Below are 19,001 nucleotides of genomic sequence, written 5' to 3' on the forward strand. Positions count from 1 at the left end.
GGTTGAAATTACACAGATTAAAGTCACTTCTAGCAGGAGTAAAAAGTTAAAACTTTAGACTTAAGCTTTTGAGGAGCCCACTACCACGAGAGTACCGAGGTACCACTGTTACCTGCCCCAGGGAAGCCGGGTGCATAGGTCGATTCTGGTGTCGGGTCGCGGGCTGATTTTCTATAGGAAAATGTTCAAAAGTGCTGCTAGCCAAAAGCGTTGATGATGCCGTGAAGATCAAAGATGTGAAGATTGTAGAGAAGAACCTGAAAGCAGTGGGGACAGAGTCTGGGTCACGGCAAAGTGACCAGGAGGCTCAAAGCAAAGAGCCCTTCGATGTCGGGTGCTTCAGGTGCGAAGTGCTGTAGCTTGGATCTGCAGCCACAGGCTCCGGGAGGCTTCAAAGAAGGCCAGCTTCCGGAGGGCGAATGTCCCACATCGGATGAGGGCTGCTGCAGTGTTAGTGTCCGGATTGGATCCACTAAGCCTTGGCAACCGCAACCCACAAGAATAAACAAATCGGCTACAGTGCAGACCCACGAGGTCTGGGAGAGGTCTCCTTTGGAGAGACTGTAGAGCAGGCCTGGAGCAACCAGGGGAACTCTTGATTGTTGAAATAGACCTCCGCTAGGGCCCACAAGTCGAGCAACAAGGGACCGCGGGAGGCGGCAATTTGGCGTGCGTAAAAGGGCACCCACGGGCCACCGGAGGGGGGTAGGGCGCTGGTCTTTGGCACAATTGCTGTAGAGTGGTGTTCTCAAAAACGAGCCAAAGCACAACTTCCCCACTGGTCAGGGTCGTGTGCTACGCAAGAGGTGGCCGGTGTCCTGGGGTATTGGGGATCTCGGCACCCACACGGTCCACGGTGCCCAAACACGTTGAGCACACTCACTGGCCTCTGGGATGCGCTGGAAACCCACCTCAAGGGTGCTGGAAGTCGTCGAAGTCCATAGGAGCAGCGAGGTTCCAACCGGGTCACTTGCAGTGTTTCAGGTGCCTGCCAAGCAGGGGGATAACTCCTTTATCCCAAGGGAGATTTCTTCCGTCAGCTGGGCAGCAGCAAGTCGAAGGTCAAGACTGTAAAGTTCAAGATTAATCTGAGGCTCTGGGGCCACGTTATTCACCTTTATCCCCAAGATTAGGGGAGTGTCCAGAGTAGTGTCCGCCAATGAGTGGTGAGGCGGGAAAGGGTGGCTACACCCTCTCCTCTTTGTGTGTTTCCCGCCTGGGCGAGTGGCAGGATGCCCCTGAACCGGTTCCAAGCGGTGTATGCAGAATGAGGTCTCTGCAGCTGCCTACGTGCAACTCTGAAAGGACATTTGGTGCACCCACCCTGTTCCAATCCACATTATCCTGTCTGGGGAGATGCTAGCACCTCCCTGCCACAGGAGCCCTATTGTCCAGCTGGCGAGGCTGGGGTTTTCCCCAGCAACAGCCAGCCAGGGTCGTGTAGGTGGCGGGCAGTAGCCATTTTGTGTTACTTGTGCACTTTTAAATTGGTGTGTCAATTCCGCCGCTTTTCCCATATCGCCCCTCTAGCAGGGGGGAATCGTACCCTCATGCCCATGGCTGGACTGGGGGTATGATTCCTACATGTTTGACACCAAACACGATATAGTTCTGTGTAGTCATTCTCAAGTTATCGCGCTATCGCGATAGACTTATAATGCGGTTAAGAGTATATGGTATGGCTACACTACAAACAACCCAGCAATGATTTTACGAGGGTTGCAGAGAGGCCTTACTCAGGTAGGGGTCCCCCCTCACACATATCTCAGCACCCTGCCCTGTAGGATTAGCAAGGGCTGCTATAGGGGTGACCTATGAGAGTACATGTGTTGTAATGGGGTGGGATATAGGATACCTATATCCCTGTAAGGGGTGTTAGCACCACCTTAACCAGACTACAGTAGTGGTCTGGTGGTGTCAGTTTGTATGGCTGTCCCAGGGTGGCACAATAAGTGCTGCAGCCCTGGTAGGCCTACTGAGGGACCCATGCCCTGGGTACCTAGGTACCATCTACAAGGGACTGTCAGGGCATCCTCAGCATCCAATTGGTTTGTACTTAGGGTACTTCACATTAGGTTTAGGGAGAAAGCAGATAGGCTGGGGTCCTGGATAGCAGGATCCCAGCCAGACTAGTCAAAAACCACTCCAATACCAGGCAAAAAAGTTGGGGGCAACCATTAGTCAGATTCCACCTTCCTACAAATAATACAGCATTTTCTTTCAAACTCCTTGTACCCCAGCAAGATTGTCAAATAATTAATTTACTTTTCTCTCTCTGACGTGAAATTGAGAGGACTTTGTAAACCCCAATCCTCATGTTAACAAAATAAGCAGCAATTTATCAGAAGACATAGCCAAATATTTGACCTCTGTCTTTGATGCACAGCAAATATGATGGGATGACGACATAATTTAAAGGCATTTTTAGTGCTTGTACTTTTATGACCCACCAAACATCAGCTGGCGACCCACCAGTGGGTCACGAAGCACAGTTTACGAAACACCGTTCCATGGTGAGAATGTACCACTAAAGAACCTGTGTACATATTTTAGTATAACAGAGGAAATGAAATTATCATAATCCATTAAAGGCTAAAACAATTTACCTCTGTTTTCTGTTTTGCCATTATTTTTTATTCCAGACTTCTGACAACTTTGACAGGACGTTGACTAGGTAAGGAAAAACCATTGCTTGGATGGTTCATTTATTAACTCTACTAATAAAAGCACTTCAGCAAAAGAGTGATTATTCCAGGTGGTTTTGAATGATTGTTAACATTGAAATCAACAACAACTTCCCAGTTATATAACTACTTGGAGATAGTGCACACAGTAGATAACATTTATTATCATCCCATAAATACTAAACGAGGGTCTGATGTTCCAGTGATTTAATAACACCAAACAATGTTATCACTACATTTTAACCCCTTCGATGCGCGTGACGGAGTGGTTCCGTCACGCGCGTCGGTCGCGCTGTGTGGGTGACGGAACCACTCCGTCACGGCCCCGCACCGCGCAAGAACCCTTCAGCACAGCGCGGTAATCCACGCCGCGCTGAAGGGGTTAAAGAATGCCAAAGTAGTATTTTAAGTTTATATCATTTACCTTGTTATGAAAGTCTGATTAATACTCACTAATTGTCATATAGGTTTGGTCAAGAGCCCATGTGAGAAATGATCTCCAAATGTGGTTAATGTTATACTCCAGTATTAAAAGTACATTCTCTCCTACATTATTCTGTGTCATATGAGTGAACATTTTCCAGTTGACCGAGCATCCATTCCACTATTGTGGTAAATTAGAAACTGTATCTTCCTAGAAAAACACACCGAAGGTTGTCATATTCTTTGCAGTGAATAATGGCTCTAATGTAATGATGGACCATTAAATGTCTCTAGAACGTAGTGATTGCCATCATCCTCCAGCTCTTGAAGTGTAGTTTTAAGGAATCACTATCTCAAATCTAAAACTGTTTCTGGCAGAGCACAATTAGACTTGCTGAGGCTCACTGAACTGTTAATACAATAATGTACTGATTCTGACCGTTCTCCGAGGACAATGCTTGGGACTACAGCCTCTCTGAAATATAAGGCACTCAGATTGGGATTAGGTGCTACAAATTAAGGAGAATTGATGAAAAGTCCGATTTTAATACATGTTATGTGAATGAATTTCTTTATTAATGAACACTGAGAAATGATGTCTCTTTTTACTTAAAGTCAATGACAAACAACCACAGACTCAGACTCACAAAGCTAATTTGTAAATCTGCACTTGCAGGGAACAACTTTGCATGAGCGTTTATGTAAGGTTTTAGGTAATTCAGAAAGGTTTCTCAGTGCATAATTAAAGTCAACAAAAGCTGCACGAAGAAGGGCCTAGTTAAAGCATTAAGCATTCTGCATTGTTGAGCTGCCACACATTCTCTCTCTCCAGCACATGGTAGTTTGGGTATTAAATAACTTGTGTGTTTGTAAAGCGCACATATACCCTGGGATTTTTTGGAAGATGGTCTAGGGGGGAATCTGTACCCCGGGCGACACCTACATGCCTACAGGGCCCCACCACTGTAGCCGTATCAGTACCCGGGGTGGTCGTGGCAAATGTTCCCGTTGTACATCCTGTGGCTTCCTCTGGGGCCGCCCGGAAGTCAGGGTTGGCCAAAACGGATGACATAGTTCGACCCAAGATACCTAAGGCTAGTACCATCCCTACTAAAAGGACCGCACGGTCAAAGGACTCTGGTAACAGTTGTCCAGCCAATTCAAAGAATTCTGGAAATAGTAATGGCCCTGAGACGAATAACCCTAGTATAGACAATCTGATGATAATCCCTACCCCACAGCCAGGAATGGATTCTGACGCAGGTCCGGCCCTTACTGTCAATTTACCCCCTGACTGCCAGCCCTTTGTGGCAGTTCTTACCGGGGTGCCAGTCCTTAAACCAGGCAAATATGAGACTTATGCCGAACTTAAGAACAAAACAGTATTCTGGCTAAAGGAAAATAGACCCTTGCCTAGCTCGATGGGTGGCCGGGTCATCCACGTAAGGAGGGTCAGCTGGATTGGCACTAGGCCGAAAGATATAAGGGGGGACTGCATTATAATTAACTTTGATGATCCTAGGGTTGCCAGCTATGAGTGTAGTCTTTCCACTAGAGAGGGCAGTTTAATTGGAGGTAGCGGAGATATTGGCATATATGACCTCAGCTACTTTAATCCCCGAAAAACCTTTGCTGGGCCAGTCAGAACCCCCATTTGGGAGGGATGGGCCGGTAGACAAGCCCACCTTAACCTGTCACAATTTAGCCTGTTTCGTAATAATCCATGTCCACCGCCCAATTGGTCATGGCATGGCTATTGACACGCTGTCTGCCACTCAACAGCGAAGCCATTTGCAGTGCTTGGGGAGGACGATTGCGGTAGTTTAGCCACAAGAATGGAAGTAGTGAGGCCATTTATTTACCATCCTTCACCTCCTGTTACCAATGTCGGCCTTTCAGAATGGGAGTGTACTGAACATCCTGAGCCTGCTACGCCCATCTTGGTGGTCCCTAGAGGGGAGGGCCTAGTTACAGGTGTGACATTTAACTCTGGCCCTCGGGATAGCTCTTTTGCAAAAGAGTCTTCACCGGGGCAGGCTGTAGATGGCAACAGGGCCTTGAAAGTTGTCAGCTGGAACATAGCTGGTTTGGCTCGCAACATCGACATACCCGAATGGAACTCATTTATTGAATCATTCGGGATATGTATGTTCCAGGAAACCTGGTGCTTGGAGCCCCGACACAAAGTGGGCTATATTAGTTACGTTGTACCGGCTATCCCATCGCCCGGAGGGAGAGGTCGCCCTTCCGGCGGCCTACTAACCTGGGTAAACATTTCCTTGGGCTATTCTATTCAGTGCATAGATACTAAGTCCCTGGACTTACAGAGACTAACAGTTAGAGGGCCACGTGGGGGGAGGGCGCTTGAGATTCTTAACATTTATGTTAGAGGTACTAGGGGTGGTATGCCGACATTGTCCCTTACGGGCGTTGATGACGAGCTTAGATCTTGTGGTTCTGACTCGTTCGTCATGCTCGCTGGGGACTTTAATTGTACCTTTGAACCCCTAGCAGCCGAAGATATACTGGGCACCCAGGAGGACGACGCTAGGAGAGGCATCCCCCATCTCTCAGTATCACCAATTAAGAGATGGACTCAAAGCGCCATTGATCTTAATGCCCTCTCCTTGGAACACGATGTAAGGGCTGCAAATGGTAGGACAAAGTCAGATTCTTGCGGGGCACATACGTTCAACAGGGTAGGTCAATCCTCCAGAATTGATTATATCCTGTTGAACTATAAACTTTGGGGGCACTTGATGGATATGGTGGTTCTCCCCTCTACTGATAGCGACCACAATCCCCTGTCCTTGACACTGTCCCTTTTGTGGTCGGCAGGGACTAATGAACAAACTCCATATGATTGGAAGTCAACACGCGAAGTATGTCCTTCAAATTGTGGGAGGCGGCTAAAATGGAGGAATATTGTTGGCAATGAGGACAAGATGCTGGAAGCAAGATCAACCATGGCAAGCGTCCAGTCCAGTTTGGACCTTGCCACAATTAGCGCCCACGAGATCTCCACGTTGTTTGTCCAAACTACCAAAGCCCTAGGCGACCTCTTTACAGTTCGCAATGCAAGCTCTAGGGCCAACAACAGATGTCGCCCTAAGGGCAATCCTGGTTGGTATTCGCCTGCCTGTCGTAACGCTAAAAGGGACCTAATCAATGCAGTTAAACTTAAGGACGGTGGTTTGATTAGTACTGCTAGGAAAAGTTATAGAGGTGCCGTCTCTAGGGCAAAGCTAGAGTGGGAGAACCAGTTTTGGTGTGATCTGAAACTGGCAAGCTCTGCTAGGGACTCGAAGGGCTTTTGGGAACTGATTAGAGCTAGAGACAAACCTGTGGACTCGCTCATAACATGTAATATCCCTGAGGCCTTGTGGTTCGACCACTTTTCCCATCTATATAATGTGGTAACGGGTAATGGGGAAGTTTCTATTTATGCCCCTTTATTAGACCACCTTGAACTGAGTATAGACTCTTTGTTTACGGTCAAGGAAGTGGTGGACGCAATTAAGTGTCTTGTCCCCAACAAAGCTGCGGGCCGGATGGCCTACCAGGGGACCTGTTACGCATCAGCCCGATAGAATGGGGGAAACTCATTGCCTCATTATTAAATGCTAGTTTTGCAGACGCAGCTCTCGCAGAATCCTGGAGGGGTGCTGAGGTCGTCCCGATTGTCAAGAAAGGGTGTCGGGACGACCCAGCAAATTATCGCCCTATAAATTTACTAGACTCCACGCAGAAGGTGGCAGGAAAGGTGGTCCTGGGAAGGGTTTTGCAGTGGGTAGAGGAGAAGGGTATCCTGTCCGATTTCCAGGCAGGTTTTAGAACAGGTACTGGGACCATTGAGCAAATATTCCGGTTGATGATGCTCTACTGGAAAGTGGTTGTTCTGGGCAAAGGCAGTCTGTACCTTGCATTTATAGACTTGCGGACTGCCTTTGACCTGGTCCCCCGTAGCCATCTCTGGAGGGTGTTATCTGGGCTGGGTTTGCCCCCATATTTATTGTCCCTGTTAATCAAGTTGCATGCTGAAAACTTTGCGCAGATCAGGTGGGGAAACCAGGGTCAAAAGACATCACGATTACCTGTAAATAGAGGTGTCCGTCAGGGATGCGTTTTAGCCCCACTCTGTTTTCATTGTATGTGAACAGAGTGGTGGACCACCTTTTACAAACCCCCTCAGATGCCCCATCGTTGGCAGGCAGGAGGGTACCCACCCTTCTGTTTGCAGACGATACCCTCCTGATTTCCAAGACCCCGGCAGGGCTACAGAGCCTTTTAACTAGCTTCCAGTCTTTCTGTGACTCGAGGGGATTGGAAATTAATACTGGAAAGACCAAGTATTTGGTCCTGAATCCCCCAAAGAAGATTGGTAGGCCACCCATATTAAAATCAGTCCCCCTAGAAAGGGTCAAAGAATTTGACTACCAGGAATTCGCCTCTGTGACACCATGAGATGGAATTGCCGCCTCCACAAGATGCTGTTGAGCCATAAGAGGGTGGCGGGGGCACTACTTAAAGAACAACGGGCCTCCTCCCTTAAACCAATTGCCCCGGTACTCGATATTTATAGGGCAAGAGGCGTGAGTGCGGCGCTTTATGGGGCGGAACTTTGGGGTGCGCAAAATGTGGACCAGCTGTCTTGCTCAGAAAATAAATTTCTCAAGGACTTAATGGGGCTTCCATACAGCACTCCAACCTTACCACTACTGCTTGACATGGGTAGTTGTCCCATTAGTGATCAGGCAAGGTTGCGTCCTCTCCTTCTTTGGGCTCGCATTTGGAGAGTCCCCGAACTGGCCAGCTACGCAGACGGTTTGAAAGAGGTCCTATCGATGCCTGGTTGGCCCAAAATTAGATGGCTGAGGGAAGTCAAGCGACTACTGGTAGAATTGGGTTTAGAAGAAGCTTGGCAGTTAAGAACTGCTCCCCCCAAGTCTGTCTTGAAAAAACTGTACTGAAGATGGGTGTTAGACGGGCGAAACACTAATCCCAAACAATGTAGGTCCACTGCTGAATTTCTTTTAGTGAAGGAGGTCCCATTTGGCGAGCCCTACCTTGATATTGTATCAAAACCCAGAGACAGGGCATTGTATTTTAAATTTAGAGTAGGAACACTTCCCGTGGGTGATCTAACTGCTAGGTGGAAGGCCCCAGCCCAGACGATTCCTTTTTATGCGCATTGTATGACAAGGATAGAGTCAGTTCCCCATTTCCTATTCGAATGCCCTGCTTATGAAGCTCCACGTCGCAGGTGGTTGAAACCTCTTTGTAGAGAGCTAGGCACCAGACACCATAGGGAGGCCTTGCGAATTTTGAAAACGGATTCACTGCCCGTTTTTGCCTGTGGCTTGGCGAAGTTTTTAAGCTGGGCTTGGCTGATCAGATCAAATAGGCTTTTGTATCTTGTTTAATCCTGGTTTTACAATGTATCTTTTTATGTAATTTATTGGCGCCTTCGTACTATGAATTGTATGCATTTTTTGCTATGAACTGGCTCCTTTTATCTTTAAAAAAAAATAAAAAATGTGTTGATATGTATTGCTTTTTAAGACATGCTTTTTGTCGAAATAAAGCCTCTTTGGATTGGAAATTAATTCTTGCTTGTTTGAGAATGAGGGTGAGGGGTTCCATGAAGAGGTTAAATAGAGCGGGAGACAGTATAGTACCCTGGGGTACACCCAAGGAGATGGTCATAGGTTTAGAAAGGCAATCATTGAGTTTAATTTGTTGGGTTTGGTGTTGGAAGAAGGAGGTGAACCATTTGAGGACAGGACCATTGAAGCCAAAACGATCTTTGAGCATGTTGAATAAAGCGGAGTGGTTAACAGTATCAAAGGCAGCAGAGAGGTCAAGATGAATGAGAAGGGAGGTCTCCCCCTTGTCGAGGGAGTGGTGATTGTCATCCATAATGTTGAGCATGGCAGTTTCTGTACTGCAGCCCTTTCTAAAGCCTGACTGTAATGGGTCCAAAAGGTTGAAAGAGTCGATGTGTTTGTAAAGTTGGAGCTGGGCGCATTTTTCAAGGGCCTTGGAAAGAAGAGGCAGGTTGGAGATGAGTCGCAGATTGTTGAGGTCATTAGGATCTGCTATAGTATTTTTGAGAGTGGGGGTGATTTGCCCCATTTGGAGGGAAGCAGGGACACAGCCCGAGGTCAAGGAGGCATTGAAGATGGTGGTCCAAAGTGGGGCAATAATGTATTTTGAATCTTTAATAAGGTTAGTGGGGAGAGGGTCCCTGGTATGAGAGGAAGGTTTAAGCTTAGTGATGATGTTGAGGACATCATTCTCAGTAACTGGGCAGAAGTTATGCCAAGATGCATTATTTTTGAGCTCGGGTTGGCGGAGTAGGGTTTGGGCGAGACAACAGCGAGTGGAAGAGGAACCGCGTCTGGAGAAAGAGTAGGGATGAGGAGGGGTGTGGTGGAAATTTTGTAGGCGGGGAAGAGCAATGTGGAGGGGGGGTTAAAGCAAAGGACTGGTCAATCTTGGCGATTTTTTCCGAGAAGATTTTCGCGATTTCTTCGCATCTCTCACTAGTTGCAATCATTTTAGGTGGTGCAGAAGCTGATTGGTTTTTAATAATGCTGAAAAGTTCCTTGGGTCTACTTTTAGCCCAGTCAAGTTGGGCACAGAAGAAGGCGGCCTTTTCTTTAAGGATGTGTTTTTTGTGATAAGCCCTTGCAGTTCTAAGGAGAGCAAGATTAGAGGGTGAAGGGTGTTGTCTCCATGTACGTTCGGTCATCCTAAGGGAGTGTCTCTCATTGTTGATATCAGCATTAAACCAGTATTTAGCGGGGTTATTTTTTTGAAGTTTTAATTTGGCTGGGGCTATTTGGTCCAGGACTTCGATGATGGATTTGTTGTAATGTTCGGCAACGACGTTTGCGTTTTGGGAGGGAGGGGTAAGCTGAAGTTGTGCTTTGATCTTAGTCTCTAGCTGGCCTGGAGGAATAAGGTGAAGATTTTTAGTTAATTTCGTGTGTTTGATGCTTTTGTGGGTGGGGGAAGGCTTGGCACTGGAGATCGTGAAGAGGATAAGGTGATGGTCGGACCAATCAATGGGTACAATGCGGGAGAGGGAAGCCAAATCTTTGCTTGTAACCATGGCGTCAAGCGTTGCTCCTTTGAAATGTGTTGGTGCCTGGCAGAGTTGTATCAAGTGAGGAGGTCAGACAGTTCCTCCACAAAGGGGAGAGGGTCACCAGGGGGATGGTAGATATTATGTAGTCGGATAGGAGGGGAGCCCTGTACTCTGAGTTCTGCACCGATGTATTCAAAAGTAAGATGCTCAGGGATCTGAACAAGTGAGAGTTGAAGTTCATCCTTTTAGATAATGGCAAGGCCCCCGCCAATTTTATCACGTCTATCTTTTCTGAGAATGGAGTAACCCAGAGGAGCGAGCAGGTCGAGAATCGAAGAGGAGTGGGCATTGAGCCAGGTTTCCGTGAGAAATGCTATGTCTATGGTTTCATTATGAATGGTTGCAGAGATTTCTGAAGCATGTCGGACAGCCGATCGGCAATTTACCAGCATGCAGCGGAGGGGTTTAGGGTTGTTTTTAGGGGGGGAGCAAGAATGGATGGTAGTGAGTTGTGAAGGGGGTCTGGGTGAGACTGGGGGGCGTGGGAGGCGGCCTTTTCCCAGAATCACAGGAATAGTTGAACGGAGAGTGGGAGAGTCGGTCGTCTTGGAGATGGGGGGGCAATATTGAGTTCCTGGGGGTCAGGAGAGGAGAGATGGTTCAGGGCATGGGATGGTCTAAGAGAACAGTTACCATGTGGTGGTCCGCACGAAGAGGTATCGCAAGCTGTAGTACTCCCTTGCTGAGGGAGGGAGGTGTTGGATTGTGTTAATGATGCGATTGCTAAGGGTGAGGGAGTTAAAGTCTTGTCTGAGGGATGAGTTCCAAAGCCAGGATTGAGAATTGAAGTTCAATATTTAGAAGGGACTGGGTTAGAACTGATGAGGGTAGGGTGGCAGGGAGGATGGGGGAGAAGGGTATGTATCATTTTAGCCGGGGAAGGGGTTCTGGGGGGAGGACGTGGAGGAAACCTCGGTGGTGGATCGGGATGGGTGTTGTGGAAGCAAGATTGAATGTAATGGGAAGGCCAGCCTCCACGGGGGTCGCAAAGGGGTCATGAGATGAAGTGGGGGTGTACGGCGAGTGATGAGGGATGCCATCTTAGTTGTGGGGGTGGCGGTCAAGTAGATTGCAAGCAATTGGAGTCCGCAGAAGGGTAGTAGAGGGATTAGTGTGAACGGGCTGGGAGGAAGGGGAGGGAAGAAGGGAGTGATTAGGGTTGCGTGGGGAACAGTCAGGTGGAGGAGAGGGGGTTGGGGCAGCCGGGTGTGCTGTAGGACTGTCAGGAGAAGGAAGAGAGACAAGCGAGGTGAGAGGAGAGAGGGTTTGGTCGACTGGGTATGAAGTAGGAATGTCGGGCAGGGGAGAGGATTCTAAAGGGGTCAGAGATTGGGAGGTTTCCAAGGTTATTGCTATGTCAGGGAGCGGAGGGGTTATCGTTACGGGGGGAGAGGACGGGAGGACTTCCTGGGTTGAAGAGGTTGAAGGGATATGGGCAGGCGTAGACAGAAGGTAGGATAAAGTGCTAAAGTTGCATTCAAAGATAGTGAGGTAGTTTACGGAGGCTTGGATTAGGATATTTCCAGATTTGAAAATGTATATGTCAATTTCGCCTGGAAAGGTGGCGGAGGGGGAGGTAGACAATTTTACGCCGTAGGGGATTTTGCAAGATTTTGTTATGGGGAGGTGATGAAGAAGGATGCTTTTCCATTTAGAGGGGCTTTTGGAGTAGCAGATGTAGTTGGTTTTGATAAGGGAGGTGAGGCTAAGATAATTATCTACGAATAAGGTTTCTTTGTGACCTATTAATAGTTTGTGTTCAAAATTTTTCTTAACAGTTTTGGATAGGTTGGGTGGGTAAAGGATGGTCCAGGAGTTCGGGCCATGTTTAGTGATGGGAGAGTCTGATGCCATGAGGGTGTGATTGCGGGGAGGCATGGTCGTTCGACACACGAGATCCAGGGGATAGGGAAGGGTGAGAGGGAAGGAGAAAAGGAAGGGGGCACTGGGTGGGGGAAGAGTGGTAAGGGGGCACAGGGGGGACAGGGGAGAGGTCAGTGAGTGAGAAATTAGCCCCAAACGAGGACGAAGGCCGTGATAAGATGATGCATGAAACAGGGATACGTTGGGGGGCCAGGCGGACGGGGAAAAAGGGGGGGTCCAGCAGTCGAGTCAAAAATCAACATCAGCCCAGTGCGGTAGGCGAGAAGAGAATGGAAGTGCCCCGGTAGAAGGGATCAACTCATATAGCAGAGAGGGAGACGGAAAGGGACACACAGAGGAGAGGGGGACAATGACAGGGAACAGTTCAGTAAAATACTAGGGTGCAAAGTGGAAAGTGCTATTGTAGGGCTAATTTAGTAGCCAGCCATTCCACAATCAAGAACATTGATCAGAACACGAAGGGCGGGTTTGTTAGGGGGCAAGAAGTGCATTAGGTTAAAACAAATTGTAGCAGTTCAGAGTACACGTGCAGAAAAACTGGCAGCAGGCTAAGGTTCAAATTGAAATCTAGCAGCATCACACTGAGGTAGTTCAAATTGGGTGTACGTAGTGCCATAGATTCAGAACATCTTATCGCCGTTCATGGAACATATGAAATGAAAGAATATCACAATGAGGTAGATTAATTTGTAAACAGATAGCGCCATTAGGCTAAAACATCATGGAGCCCAACCCTGAAACAAACAGATTGTCAAGCAGTCAGCGAGGAAACATTAAAAATTATACAGGCGTCAAGATGAGGTAGAAAATGTTTAGTGCATAACTCACATTAAGTTAAAAACATCCCTGGGCTGCTCTGAGTAAAATGGCGAGTGTCAAGCAGCAGATGAAGAGATGATTGAAATGTGAAAGCAACACAATGAGGTAGATCAATATTAGTGTGCATGGAACAGTAAATAAGAAGCAACTAATAATGATTCAACAAAAATACAGTTAAACAATAAAAGGGTGAGAAACAATTAAAATCTATGATAAAATATGAAATTATGAAAGTGTGTAGCGCGATGATTGGGGGGTGAGTAAATTTGGGTGTGCTTAGCATAAGAAGAATAAAATTGCTACAATTGCTCAGGTTGAATCAAAAGATGTACTTATAGCAAACCTCAGTGCAATATGTGCTTAAGCTGCACGAGCCAAAAAAGGGATACCATGATTAATGTAATGTGGGATCAAGGGAGCAGTTTGTCCTCTTTGACGAGCTCCATTACAAGATCGCCACCCCAGGAGGGGAGTGGAGGGGGAGTTAAGTTAGTCTAAATTCTCTAAGTACAATTCGAAGAGGATTACATTATCGGCAATCCCCCCAGCTTTAATGGACATGAGGTGGTGTTTATCAATATAATAGAAGAATTGTGTGGTAGCACACAATAATTTAAATAAAGCACATTTTCCTTTGAAGTAGCCACCAAATTACAAATGCATACAGTTTTACTGATAAAACTATATCATACACAAATGATATTGTGTGCTCGGGTTTCAGTGAACATTTATAAAAAATGTGCTTCATTTTTGCTTTCCTAATTGCTGAATTTGTACAGTTCATTTAAAGGTATTTACATTTTGTTGTGTATTACAATTAAATGACTTACTACAGCCTTTTCTTTCAAACTACCTGTACCCCAGCAATATTGTCAAATAATTCATTTTACTAACCCCAATCCTCATGTTAAGAAAAGAAGCAGCAATTTGTCAGAAGACATAGCCAAATATTTGACCTCTGTCTTTGATACACAGCAAATGTGACTAAATTAATACAGAATTTAAAGGCATTCATAATGCTGGTACTTTAATGACCCACCAAACATCGACTGGCGACCCACCAGTAGGTCACGAACCACAGTTTGTGAAACACCGTTCGATAGTGGAAAGGCACCACTGAAGAACCTGTGAACATATTTGAGTCGCACTGAGGAAATGAAGTTGTCATAATACATCATCGGCTAAAACAATACATTTGTGTTTTATGTTTCTCCATTATTTTTTATTCCAGACTTCTGATGACTCAGACATGGGCATTGGCTAGGTAAGGCAAATCCATTGCTTGGATGGTTCATTTATTTACTCTACTAATAAAAGCACATCAGTAAAAGAGTGATTTTTCCAGGTGAGTTTGAATGAATGCCACATTAAGATCAACTTTGTAGTTGTATAATTATTTGCAGATAGTGCACACAGTAGATAACATTGAATACCATCTCACTATTACTAAAAGAGGGTCTGAAGTTCTAGTGATATAATGACACTGGACAATTTCATCACTACTTTTTAAAGAATGCCAAGACAGCATTTTACGATTGCAGCATTTACCTTGTTATGAGAGTCTGATTAATACTCACAAATTCTGATTTAGTTTGAGTCAGGAGCCCACGTGATAAATTATCTCCAAATGAGGTTAATGGTATATTCCAGCACTCAAAGTGCATTCTCAATTCTCATCTACATTATGCTGTGTCATTTGTGTCATCAGTTTCCAATTGACCAAATCATTTGTTCCAGTATTGTCAATATGAAAGTATATCCTCACTTCTGATGACTCAGACATGGGCATTGGCTAGGTAAGGCAAATCCATTGCTTGGATGGTTCATTTATTTACTCTACTAATAAAAGCACATCAGTAAAAGAGTGATTTTTCCAGGTGAGTTTGAATGAATGCCACATTAAGATCAACTTTGTAGTTGTATAATTATTTGCAGATAGTGCACACAGTAGATAACATTGAATACCATCTCACTATTACTAAAAGAGGGTCTGAAGTTCTAGTGATATAATGACACTGGACAATTTCATCACTACTTTTTAAAGAATGCCAAGACAGCATTTTACGATTGCAGCATTTACCTTGTTATGAGAGTCTGATTAATACTCACAAATTCTGATTTAGTTTGAGTCAGGAGCCCACGTGAGAAATTATCTCCAAATGAGGTTAATGGTATATTCCAGCACTCAAAGTGCATTCTCAATTCTCATCTACATTATGCTGTGTCATTTGTGTCATCAGTTTCCAATTGACCAAATCATTTGTTCAAGTATTGTCAATATGAAAGTATATCCTCAAAGAAAATGCACTGAAGGATGACATGTTCTACCCAGTGAACTATAACTCCAATGTAAGATGAACGATTGTACGCCTCTAGACATCAACCTCAAGTTCTTGCTAATATGCTACTTAAGTGAAGTGTAGTTTTAAGGAATTAGGACCTCAAATCTGAAACGTTTTCTGACAGCACACAATGTGACTTGTTGAAGTTCAGTGTTCCATTAATACAATAATATACTGATTCTAACCATTCTCCAAGGGCATAACTTAGTACTGTGAGTCCTCTGAAGTATAAGGCTCTCGGATTGGGATAATGTGCTGCATTAAAAACGATAAAAGATTGAATCAATCCGTCAAACATTTATAGAGCGTTGTAAATCACCTGTGATTTAAAATGAGTTAAAAGTCCGATTAAAATACATGTGAATGAATATCTTGATTAATGAACACTGAGAACTTATGTACCTTTTCGCTCATTGCCAATGTCAAACGTTTACTGACCCAGATTCCCAAAACTAGTTTGCAGATCTGCAGTTGCTGGGATCACCTTTTCACAGGAGTGGATGTAAGATTTTAGTTAATTCACAAAGGTTGCCATGTGTATATATTAAAGTGAACCAAATCTGCATAAAGAAGGGCCCAGTTAAAGTATCAAGCATTCTGTACGGTCAGCATTTTCTGTCTTCAACCCATGGTAGTTTGGGAATTAAACAACGTGTGTTTGTACAGCACACATCTACCTGGGGATTTCTTGGAGCTATAGGAGATTTTGGTACACATGCATCAACCTAATTTGAGAGCGCAAAAATTGCAAATCTGTAAAACAGGCCCTTAGCGTTCGCAAATTAGCCCTTTGCAATGCATCAAAACAAATCTGCAAAAAATAAGAAAATCGCAACAATAAGGAATCGCAATTATGCGAGGTCTAAAATTGTGATTCCTTATTTGCGAATCGCTATTACAGAGTCGCAAAGCTATGCTAGAAAAGTCGCAATCGCAAATTACCGAATTTTACAGGCAGGTGGTAAACAGGTGAAAACAATCAAAACAGGTGGTGAACATCAGCAAAGTATTTAAACAGGCCCAGGAGGCCTCAGAATGTATCACAATGGAGCGCTCTACGTCATGGGGAGGAGGATGAGGCTAGGAGCAGCAGCACAGAGAAGGAGGATACAGTAGCGCATTTTTAGAGTGCGCATTACATTGTTGGGGCAGACAGAGGAAGAGATATAAGACAAGTATAGGTTAAATGCTGACTTGATCCATGATCTGATAGCTGAACTGGATCCCCTACTGCAGCGCCAGACTCCCAGGACACATGCCCTTCCCACTCATGTGCAGGTCTTATGTTCCCTGCATCTACTAGTCAGGTAGCTTCCAGGGTGTTGTAGTTGACCGGGATACACCACCACATTAGCTTTCCCTCAATCCCACGAGATTAGCTTAAGACAAAACTAGACTTCTATCAGGTAGCCCGGTTTCCCCTTGTAATAGGTTGCATTGATGGAACGCATGTAGCCATTTGTCCACCATCAGTGAATGATACATCTTTAGGAACCGTAAATCCTACCATTCACTGAATATCCAAGTAGTCTGCAATGCTAAAAACATCATCACTGACATAGTGGCACAATACCCTGGCAGCACACATGACTCGTACACACTCGTCTCCTTGGGGGTGAATTTGGAGAAGGATATCTGCTAGGTAAACAGATGTTGTAATCTCTCTGACAATATATACAAATGGTAATGGATATCTGTCACTTACTTTTTGCTTACTACCCTGTAGGTGACAGCACATACTCCGTGCGCAACTACATCCTTACACCATACCTCAACCCAAGTACCCCAAGTGAGCAGCGTTAAAATGCAGCGCATATCTCAACACGAAACGTCATCGAGTGCACCTTTGGCCTACTGAAAAGTAGGTTTCGCTGCCTCCACAAGACTGGTGGGCCATTGCAGTACCGACCTGAGACCTGCTGCAGAATTGTGGCCACCTGTGCCATGTTGCACAATATCGCTAGTAAGAGAAGCAGACCCCTGGAAATGACAGCGAGCCTGAGGAGGACAACCAGCCAGGGCACCCCTACAAGCAGCAGCTGGAGCAAGCTTAGCAGAAGGGAGAAGGACACGTGCAGAAATTACACAGCATTATTTTTGAGATGGGTAATGATGAGACAAGACACTGCATGGTCGAACTGTGCAGGAATTATTTTAATGTAGAAATGTGGTAGTGTTAATACACGCATACCAGGTGCTTAATAGCACAGTGGGTGTAAACCCAAAAATAAAAACAAGACATCATCCTTGGACTTGATTGTCAGTCACAACTTTGGTAATGATTATGGTTACATCACCATATACGAGGTTGTCTGCCAACGCCACCCTATTTTTATCATCCAGGCATTCCCAAACGCCTTTCAGTGGCCTCATCCACCTCCCTCATGGAGCCTTCAGAAGCTGTGGTGCTCCTAGTACTGCGCCTCCAGCATGTAGTCTCTGGCACCAGAGACTACTGAGGCTGGGCGCCTCCTCGCTCCCAGTACATTGCTGCCCCCCTAGATGCAGTCTGAAGAACAAGTTACTTACCTTCGGTAACGCTTTTTCTGGTGGATACAGTCTGCCTGTGGATTCCTCACCTTGTGAATAGAATCCCACAGCAGTACCTCTCCCGTAGGTGGGTGTCCAACCTTCTATACCATCATAGTTTTTTGACGTATTATGTGTACTGACGCCGACGAGGTTGTCACATCGTCATGGCTCCGTACGGGACTCCGCATGACGTCACAGGAGCCATAAGAAGACCACGTCGGCGTGATGACGTCAGTTCGTCGGCCAGTATGACACTGAAATCCACCAATGCAACTTCTCTATTGAGTTGATATATTCACGCCCTTATGGACTCTGCCAAGCAGATTCTCCCTAAGCTATCGGGTGAGGATCGGAGCAATTTAGGTGAGGTCTTGATGGACTCTCAGGCGGCTGCTCGCCAAGTAATCCAGTCGGGTCTGGACACTGCAGATTCGGTGGCAAGGGTGATGGGTTCGTCTGTTGCTACTAGGAGGCATGCATGGTTAAGATCTTCAGGCGTTTCACCTGATGTGCAAGCTGCTCTTTTGAATCTTCCCTTTGACGGTTCTAAGCTCTTCGGGGAAAAAGCTGACTTAGCGTTGCAGAGATTTAAGGACAGTAAAGCCACAGCAAAATCCCTGGGTTTACAGTCTGAGGGTATGGTTACAGAAGATACCGTGGTTTTGGGAAATCTTCCTTTCGTTCCCGTCAGCCTCAGCAACAACAACAACAGCAGCAAAACCCTCTGTATAAATCCTACAGAGGTAAAGGCAGAGGTTGCCTTCGTGGAGCTGGACGACATCCCTCTTCCGCCTCCTCCTCTACCTCCCCTCCCTCTCCCGGTAATGCAGGAAAGCAGCCCTAGATCTGCCATCCTGGATCATGTGGGTCCTGTGGGAGGCCGGCTTACCCATTTTCTACAAGACTGGAAATAAATAACTTCAGACCTTTGGGTTCTAGATCGTATGGAAAATGGGTAGGCCCTTCCCTTCAGGGAATTCCCTCCTCCATACCCTCCTTGTCAAGGGTTTTGCACGGAGGATCATTTGCTTCTCCTTCAGAAGGAGGTTCTTACCCTGTTACAAAAAGGTGCGATAGGGGTGGTTCCGGAGCAGGAAAGGGATCATGGATGCTACTCCCCGTATTTCCTGATTCCCAAGAAGGATGGCAGGCTATGTCCTATCC

Source organism: Triturus cristatus, chromosome 10, assembly GCF_964204655.1.
Source record: "Triturus cristatus chromosome 10, aTriCri1.1, whole genome shotgun sequence".
In the NCBI taxonomy this organism is placed as follows: Eukaryota; Metazoa; Chordata; class Amphibia; order Caudata; family Salamandridae; genus Triturus; species Triturus cristatus.